The 8,601-nt window shown below is 43.7% G+C and overlaps 1 long non-coding RNA gene across 1 annotated transcript; it reads left to right on the top strand.

Annotated features, from left to right (window-relative positions):
• Positions 1-2,856: 2,856 nt before the first annotated feature.
• Positions 2,857-3,988, top strand: LOC123483426. Its single transcript, XR_006658235.1, has 6 exons — positions 2,857-2,931; positions 3,057-3,106; positions 3,216-3,285; positions 3,571-3,670; positions 3,795-3,875; positions 3,966-3,988. It is a non-coding gene; the product is annotated as an uncharacterized LOC123483426 (long non-coding RNA).
• The last annotated feature ends 4,613 nt before the right edge of the window (positions 3,989-8,601 follow it).

Below are 8,601 nucleotides of genomic sequence, written 5' to 3'. Positions count from 1 at the left end.
AGCTGAAAATGTCACAATTCTTCCATGGCCTGCATATTCACAAGACATCTCACCCATTGAGCATGTTTGGAATGCTCTGGATCGACGTGCATGACAGCGTGTTCCAGTTCCTGCCAGTATCCAGCAACTTCGCAAAACCATCGAAGAGGAGTGGGACAACATTCTACAGGCCTCAATTAACAGCTTGATCAACTCTATGCTAAGGAGATGTGTCCCGCTGCATGAGGCAAATGGTGGTCACACCATATACTGACTGGTTTTCTGATCCACGCACCTATCTTTATTTAAAAAGGTATCTGTGACCAACAGATGCACATCTGCATTCCCAGTCATGTTAAATCCATAGATTAGGGCCTAAAGAATATATTTTAATTGACTGATTTCCTTATATGAACTGTAAAACAGTAAAATCTTTGAAATTGTTGCGTTTATATTTTTGTTCAGTGTAGATACATACTATTTATACACATATTGCCATATTATTGCTATCAACTGCTGGCTGCAAGGTATATTACCCCGTTTGTATCTTTTGGAACAATGGTAGTCAAGTTTATAAAAATGATGTAGAATAGATGGGCTACCACAGGTGTCACAGGCATCCACAGGTCTTGACCACCATGTTGCGATGCTTCTTTAGGATCACATTGTTGTTGTCGTCGTAGAAGAGTACGGAGATGGGACTAAGCTTGGTGGGTGCGCAGCACGCTTTGGGAACCTCGTCTGGCTTCAGAAGGTGAACCTGCCATGAAAAAAGGTCAATCAGACTTATTCATACATGCACTTTTATATAATCAATGATACTATCCTGTTTATAAAAGAGATATGGATTATTATTATGCAGATACTTCAGTGCTCTCCTACCTCAGTGGGCTGTGGCTTTGCCCCCCTTGTCTGAATTTGGTCAATATATTTTAAACCGGGTTGTCTGTGCTCCACAATACTTTATTATCCACTGAGTCAAAGCCTAGACTTTCAGAAGTTCAACAACAACTTCCATGAAACATGCTAAAACATTTCAATGGGACATTGACCTAGCTAGTGACTTAAAAATAACATTTGGTATTTTTGTTTTATATTATACCAACAACATAGGAAATCCTCTGGTGACAAAATAGGGTCAATGGAATTAGAATGATGAGTAGGAATGGAATTTTTATAGAATTCTAATGGTAAGCATAGAGTTCCAAACTCATTTCTATGGCAACACAGCTGTCAATTTTGTAAACAACAATTTTCAAAAATATGTGTTGCCAAGAGACATCTAACCGATAGAACATCTCAGCGTTCTATTGAACGTTTTCTGTTCGAAAACAACAACAACTTCAGTTTGCTGTTCAACAACAACAAACTTGACTGATTTTTGAGACCTGAGACTGAAAGATCGACTGGAAAATGCCTGGGTGCTTTTCAAAATTGGTGGAGAGAGTGCGTGGACGTCGGTGGTCTACTGCGTCGACAGGTTGTTCAAATTCATTTGTGGGTTGTTTTTGTTGTCTTTTTCCGTTTTGCAGGGTTCGCAATCGTCGGGAGGTGGACAGCGACATCGACTTCGAAGAGGGTATGTTGAGTTTAAACTTCTTATTTTACCACATTTAACAATATAAATGTAATTTGTGAAATGTTGTGTATTTCTGTAATCCATACTTGCAAGCTAACGTTAACTTTAGTAACTTTTGCTAAGAGATGCACTTTTGAACTAGTAGTACTAGCTAGCTCGCTACGTTTTACATCCTAACATTTGTTTGTTTGTATTCCAATGTTCCTAATTTTAGAATCAACTGTCCTGGATGAGGTCCAGTTGGTTGTGCCATTGGATGATGTGCCGGATGTACCACTGCTTCCAGCCATCCTTGAGGAGGTGCCAGATGTGCCGACTATCCTTGAGGTACAATTTTCAGAAAGTTTAATGTTTGAAAAGTATCCCAGATATTCAATTTGTGTCACTTTGACATTCTAAAAATCTTTGTTGTCTGCTTTCTGCTTAAGGAGGCCACTGGTAATTGGCAGTTGATACCGATTAGGTTTAGCTCCCTGTACTGTGGGCCTGTTGTGATCAGGGTAAGAGACCCACACACACAGTCACATCACTGTTGCAATGTTTGCTGTTTCTAACCTGAATGTATTGTAATGTCAACCCCCTCTTGTGCAGAACAATGCCGGTCCGGTGGCTAAAGCTTGGAGAACTTTCCAGTTCATCAGCCCCATTATCACCTACATGCGTGGGGGGATCCCAGGTATGTGTCTTTGTCACTACCTAATCCTAATCTACATCGTCAGTGTCATGTGATCTTGATGGAAATATGTTGCAGCGATGGCTGATGTTGTTTTGTTGATGTTGTCTTGTTGTTTCACTCCACAGCAGGTGGTGGTGAGGATGCACCATGTAGTAGGGTTCGAGGCCTGGAGACTCAACTGGTGTGGGCCATCTCCAAGGAGACACACAGACTTAGTCCAGAGGGCATCCCCTACTGTGCCACCAAGGTGCAGTCCATCTCTTGGATCCAGGTAAGATGCAAATACTACTGAATTAGTATTAGATTAGGCTTTTCTTCACTTATTCCGTTTGGCCTTAACATGTCGTTTCTCTCTGTCAGTTGTGGCTGGCAGGGTGACCCAGTATGCGTCTCACCTCCGCCACGAGACGTCTGTAGGCCGTGACGCATGGCTGCTACCAGGTAAATAAACAATTTCCTATGTATATAGAATAGAAATTACAGGGCATTTTTCCATTAGATATGGTCTGTTTTCTATTAACGTGTGTTGTGTGTGTGTGTTTTGAGCAGCAAACTGATGTCTCGGTGGTGCGCCACTCTCCACATGGGGCTGGATGGGCTGCTCTCCTCCTCGGCGTGGTCGGAGGTTGCCTCCGTCTCTACGCCCACCACTCAGCAGTTCACTGAGCCAGAGCCTGAGGGCCACAACTGCTATGAGGTCAGATGTTACACACACACATACACATACTATTGACTAGTAGCATTAAGATCCTTCGATTGACCCATTGTTTGTCATGTCATTACATTGGTCACTGATGTTGAATAATTGTTCTGTTATTGTAGGGCTGGGAGGAGGACCTGCTGCCTGAGGAGAGGGAGGTTCCTCTGCTAAAGTGAGTCCCTCCTAAATGTGTGTGTAGTCTGAGCTTGTCAGATGCTGAAGGATAGTGGTCACAATGCTGTTATCCCCCATTGACATGCTCCATTCCCTCTCTTCCACAGCCTCTACCTTACCACCAAGAGAGTGGAGGACATCGGCCTGAGGCTCGTCTCCCTGCGCCAGGCCTTTACTGTGAGTGGACCCACTTTTCTTTGACTCTCTGTGTCTTCCTGTTCTGTCTGTCTCCTAGAGGAAGATGGGTGTCTCACCCTAACTCTTCCCTCTTCTCTAGACCCTGCCTCGGGTTCCACCCTGAGCAGGAACCATCTGTTTGTGGCGGGAAAGGTCCTACTGGGCGCACTGGTTCAGGTCCACCAGATGGTAGCTCACTAACTCATTGTCCTTCAAGGGAAAGAGAGCGTCCTCGGTGGAAATGTGTTCTGTGCACTAACATCACTGCTCTTTGCTTTGTGATAGGACGAGGCCGAATTCATCCGTGCCTATAACGACTTTGTGGACTACCTGAGTGACCCCTCCGAAGCAGATTGACATTGAGAGGGAGCTGGCTGAGGCAAAGGTGAGTTAATTAACTCTTTCAAGTCTCACTTTGAGTTCTTCCACATGCATGTCTTTTATACGGCACAGTAGCTGATCTATTTGAAATCATTCCTATTTTCTCCAAACGTGTTTTCTTGTCCTAGATCCATCATGTTAACCTGATAGATGTCCTTTTTGAGCTGGTGCTGTTTGGGATGATGACAGCTCAGAAATCCCTGATGGTGGTAAGTAGCATCTCGCTGGTAAATGTTTAGATGTCTGTCTATTAGCAATTTCACTTCAATTTCTCTTCTCTCCTCCTCTGTTTACTTTAGCAACCTGGTGGGTTCATGGAGCGATCTGTACGCTCTCCTGTACTCCTTCCTGCCCACTGTTGCCAGCATTGAGCCAAAGGCTGAGAGATACCTGTTGCTGCTCAATGTAAGAGTCAAGAGTTTATTTCCTGTTTTCTTCCTTATTACTAGTTTACTTCCTCTTTACTCGTTCCTGGTTAACAGGGTTTCAATGCCGTTTTAGAGGGAGTAACTCTCATTGTCTCTATCCTCTTGATAAGCTAGTAGCTCAGAGCCATTTTCTATGTGTTGTGTGGTGTTCCCTTCAGGGCGGGCTGATGGCTCTGCTAGATGACATGTTTGGGCAGCAGCTAGCCTGGTACTTTAACCGAGAGTCTCTGGTCACTGAGCTCTTCAGCCTCCTGGAGTACCACCTCGAGTACCTCATGGCCAGCATGTAGTCCTACTGCAGAGACCTGAAGGGCCACACTTCTCTTCTCCTCTCTCTCTCTCTCTCTCTCTCTCTCTCTCTCTCTCTCTGGAATTGAGGACTTGAAGTGCTTTAAGTTGATTTACATGTACTACAGGCCCACGCTTTATGGCATTGTACTGTGATGTGTGATACTGTACTATTTAAAAACATGTAGGCCTACATACACTGAGTGTACAAAACATTAAGAACACCTTGCTAATATTGAGTTGCACCCCCTGTTGCTCAGAACAGCCTCAATTTGTCGGGGCATGGACTCTACAAGGTGTCGAAAGCGTTCCAAAGGGATTCTGGCCCATGTTGACTCCAATGCTTCCCACAGTTGTGTCAAGTTGGCTGAATGACCTTTGGGTGGTGGACCATTCTTGATACACCTACTACCATACCCCGTTCAAAGGATCATAGCTTTCACCTGAATTTACCTGGTCAGTCTATGTCATGGAAAGAGCAGGTGTTCCTAATGTTTTGTACACTCAGTGTATGTTAGTTGTGTAGTAACCTGGTACAGTATAAAGTCCACCACTATAGGGCACAATTGCTTCAGTCTTGAAAGTTACTTCTCACTATCCGTACTCTATTTTAAGACTGCCATTGTAGACTCAGGTAAATTGGTTATTTTAGTTTCAGTTTGCCATAAATGTCTGAGCCATTTACCGTCATTCCCATTGAAACCAATGTTAGAGTTCATGTATAGCCCCTGGTTCACCCCAGACTTGACTGCCCTTGACCAGCACAAAAAACATCCTGTGGCGTACTGCATTAGCATCGAACAGCCCCCCGCGATATGCAACTTTTCAGGGAAGTCAGGAACCAATATACACAATCAGTTAGGAAAGCAAAGGCTAGCTTTTTCAAACAGAAATTTGCATCCTGTAGCACTAACTCCAAAACGTTTTGGGACACTGTAAAGTCCATGGAGAATAAGAGCACCTCCTCCCAGCTACCCACTGCACTGAGGCTAGGAAACACTGTCACCACCGATAAATCTACGATAATCGAGAATTTCAATAAGCATTTTGCTACGGCTGGCCATGCTTTCTACCTGGCTACCCCTACCCCGGCCACCAGCTCTGCACCTTCGCTGCAACTTGCCCATGCCCCCCCCGCCCCCCACTTCTCCTTCACCCAAATACAGATAGCTGATGTCCTGAAAGAGCTGCTAAATCTGGACCCCGCCGAAATTGTCACAACCCCTATTACTAGCCTGTTCAACCTGTCTTTCGTATCGTCTGAGATCCCCAGAGATTTGGAAAGCTGCCGCGGTCATCCCCTCTTCGAGCTGGTCATGGGTGCACCTCAGCCACGCTCAATGTCCTAAACGATATGATAACCGCGATCGATAAAAGACAGTAATGTGCAGCCGTCTTCATCGACCTGGCCAAGGCTTTTGACTCTGTCAATCACTGCATTCTTATTGGCAGACTAAATAGCCTTGGTTTCTCAAATGACTGCCTCACCTGGTTCACCAACTACTTCTCAGATAGAGTTCAATGTGTCAAATAGGAGGGCCTGTTGTCTGGACCTCTAGCAGTCTCTAAGGGGGTGCCACAGGGTTCAAATCTCGGGCCGACTCTATTCTCTGTGTATATCAATGATGTCGCTCTTGCTGCTGGTGACTCTCAGATCTACCTCTACGCAGACGACACCATTTTGTATACATCTGGCCCTTCACTGGACACTGTGTTAACAAACCTCCAAACGAGCTTCAATGCCATACAACACTCCTTCCGTGGCCTCCAACTGCTCTTAAACGCTAGTAAAACTAAATGCATGCTCTTCAATCGAACGCTGCTTGCACCCGCCCGCCCGATTAGAATCACTACTCTCGGCGGGTCTGACTTAGAATATGTGGACAACTACAAATACCTAGGTGTCTGGTTAGACCGTAAACTCTCCTTCCAGACTCACATTAAGCATCTCCAATCAAAAGCTAAATCTAGAATCGGCTTCCTATTTCGCAACAAAGCCTCCCTTCACTCATGCTGCTAAACATGCCCTCGTAAAACTGACTATCCTACCGATCCTTGACTTCGGTGATGTCATTTACAAAATAGCTTCCAACACTCTACTCAGCTAATTGGATGTAGTCTATCACAGTGCCATCTGTTTTGTCACCAAAGCCCCATATACTACCCACCATTGTGATCTGTACACTCTCGTTGGCTGGCCCTCACTACATATTCGTCGCCAAACCCACTGGCTCCAGGTCATCTATAAATCACTTCCTATCAAATCCCCGCCTTATCTTAGATCATTGGTCACCATAGCAACACCCACCCGTAGTATGCGTTCCAGCAGGTATATCTCACTGGTCATCCCCAAAGCCAACACCTCCTTTGGCCGCCATTCCTTCCAGTTCTCTGCTGCATATAGCTGGAACGGACTGCAAACATCTCTGAAGCTGGAGACACTTATCTCCCTCACTAACTTTAAGCATCAGTTGTCAGAGCAGCTTACCGATCACTGCACCTGTACACAGCCCATCTGTAATTAGCCCACCCAACTACCTCATCCCCATATTGTGATTTACATTGTTATTTATTTTGTTAATTGTGTGTTACAGCAAATAAGGTGATACAATGTTAGATCATGATATTATCTATTCAGTAGATTGAGTAGTTAAGGGAGACAGAAGCTCACCTTCCAGCCTAGGTCACTAAAGCTCACATATAATTAATGTCTCTTACAAGCCTGACGCCCACTGTTGACGTGGCTGTGATCTGAAAGGGATCAAAAAGATGTTATGAGACAGGACAGACTGTAAAGCATGCTTTGGATGCATTGGATGTAAAATAAAGACACAATTAAATGTAAACGCAAGTTAAGTAATTTTGTAATTTGGATGAACTATCCCTTTAAACTCTGCATAAAACAAGCTTAACAACAAGACCAAAAACCAGTGTTGTCCCCTGACCTTGTATGACCTCACCTCACCTTTCTGATCCACGCACCTATCTTTATTTAAAAAGGTATCTGTGACCAACAGATGCACATCTGCATTCCAAGTCATGTTAAATCCATCGATTAGGGCCTAAAGAATATATTTGAATTGACTGATTTCCTTATATGAACTGTAACACAGTAAAATCTTTGAAATTGTTGCGTTTATATTTTTGTTCAGTGTAGATACATACTATTTATACACATATTGCCAGATTATTGCTATCAACTGCTGGCTGCAAGGTATATTACCCCGTTTGTATCTTTTGGAACAATGGTAGTCAAGTTTATAAAAATGATGTAGAATAGATGGGCTACCACAGGTGTCACAGGCATCCACAGGTCTTGACCACCATGTTGCGATGCTTCTTTAGGATCACATTGTTGTTGTCGTCGGTACGGAGATGGGACTGAGCTTGGTGGGTGCGCAGCACGCTTTGGGAACCTCGTCTGGCTTCAGAAGGTGAACCTGCCATGAAAAAAGGTCAATCAGACTTATTCATACATGCACTTTTTATATAATCAATGATACTATCCTGTTTATAAAAGAGATATGGATTATTATTATGCAGATACTTCAGTGCTCTCCTACCTCAGTGGGCTGTGGCTTTGCCCCCCTTGTCTGAATTTGGTCAATATATTTTAAACCGGGTTGTCTGTGCTCCACAATACTTTATTATCCACTGAGTCAAAGCCTAGACTTTCAGAAGTTCAACAACAACTTCCATGAAACATGCTAAAACATTTGTGGTCCTCTGTAGCTCAACTGGTAGAGCACGGTACTTGTAACGCCAAGGCAGTGGGTTTTTGTTCTATGTTGCTCTGTCTGTATGCTACGTCTTGCTTGTCCTATGTTGCTATGTCTGTATGCTATGTGTTGTTCTATGTTGTTATTGTCTATATTGTAATTGTTTTTAATAACCTGCCCAGGGACTGCGGTTGAAAATTAGCCGGCTGGCTAAAACCGCACTTTTACTGAAACGTTGATTAATGTGCACTGTCCCTGAAAAAATAAACTCAAACTCAAACTCAAACTCAATCCCCGGGACCACCCGTACACAAAAATGTATGCACGCATGACTGTAAGTCGCTTTGGATAAAAGCGTCTGCTAAATGGCATTTTATTATTATTTCAATGGCCCATTGACCTAGCTAGTGACTTAAAAATAACATTTGGTATTTTTGTTTTATATTATACCAACAACATAGGAAATCCTCTGGTGACAAAATAGGGTCAATAGAATTAGA

Source organism: Coregonus clupeaformis, unplaced genomic scaffold, assembly GCF_020615455.1.
Source record: "Coregonus clupeaformis isolate EN_2021a unplaced genomic scaffold, ASM2061545v1 scaf0109, whole genome shotgun sequence".
Classification (NCBI taxonomy): Eukaryota; Metazoa; Chordata; class Actinopteri; order Salmoniformes; family Salmonidae; genus Coregonus; species Coregonus clupeaformis.
This window is presented reverse-complemented; position numbering and strand designations above follow the sequence as displayed.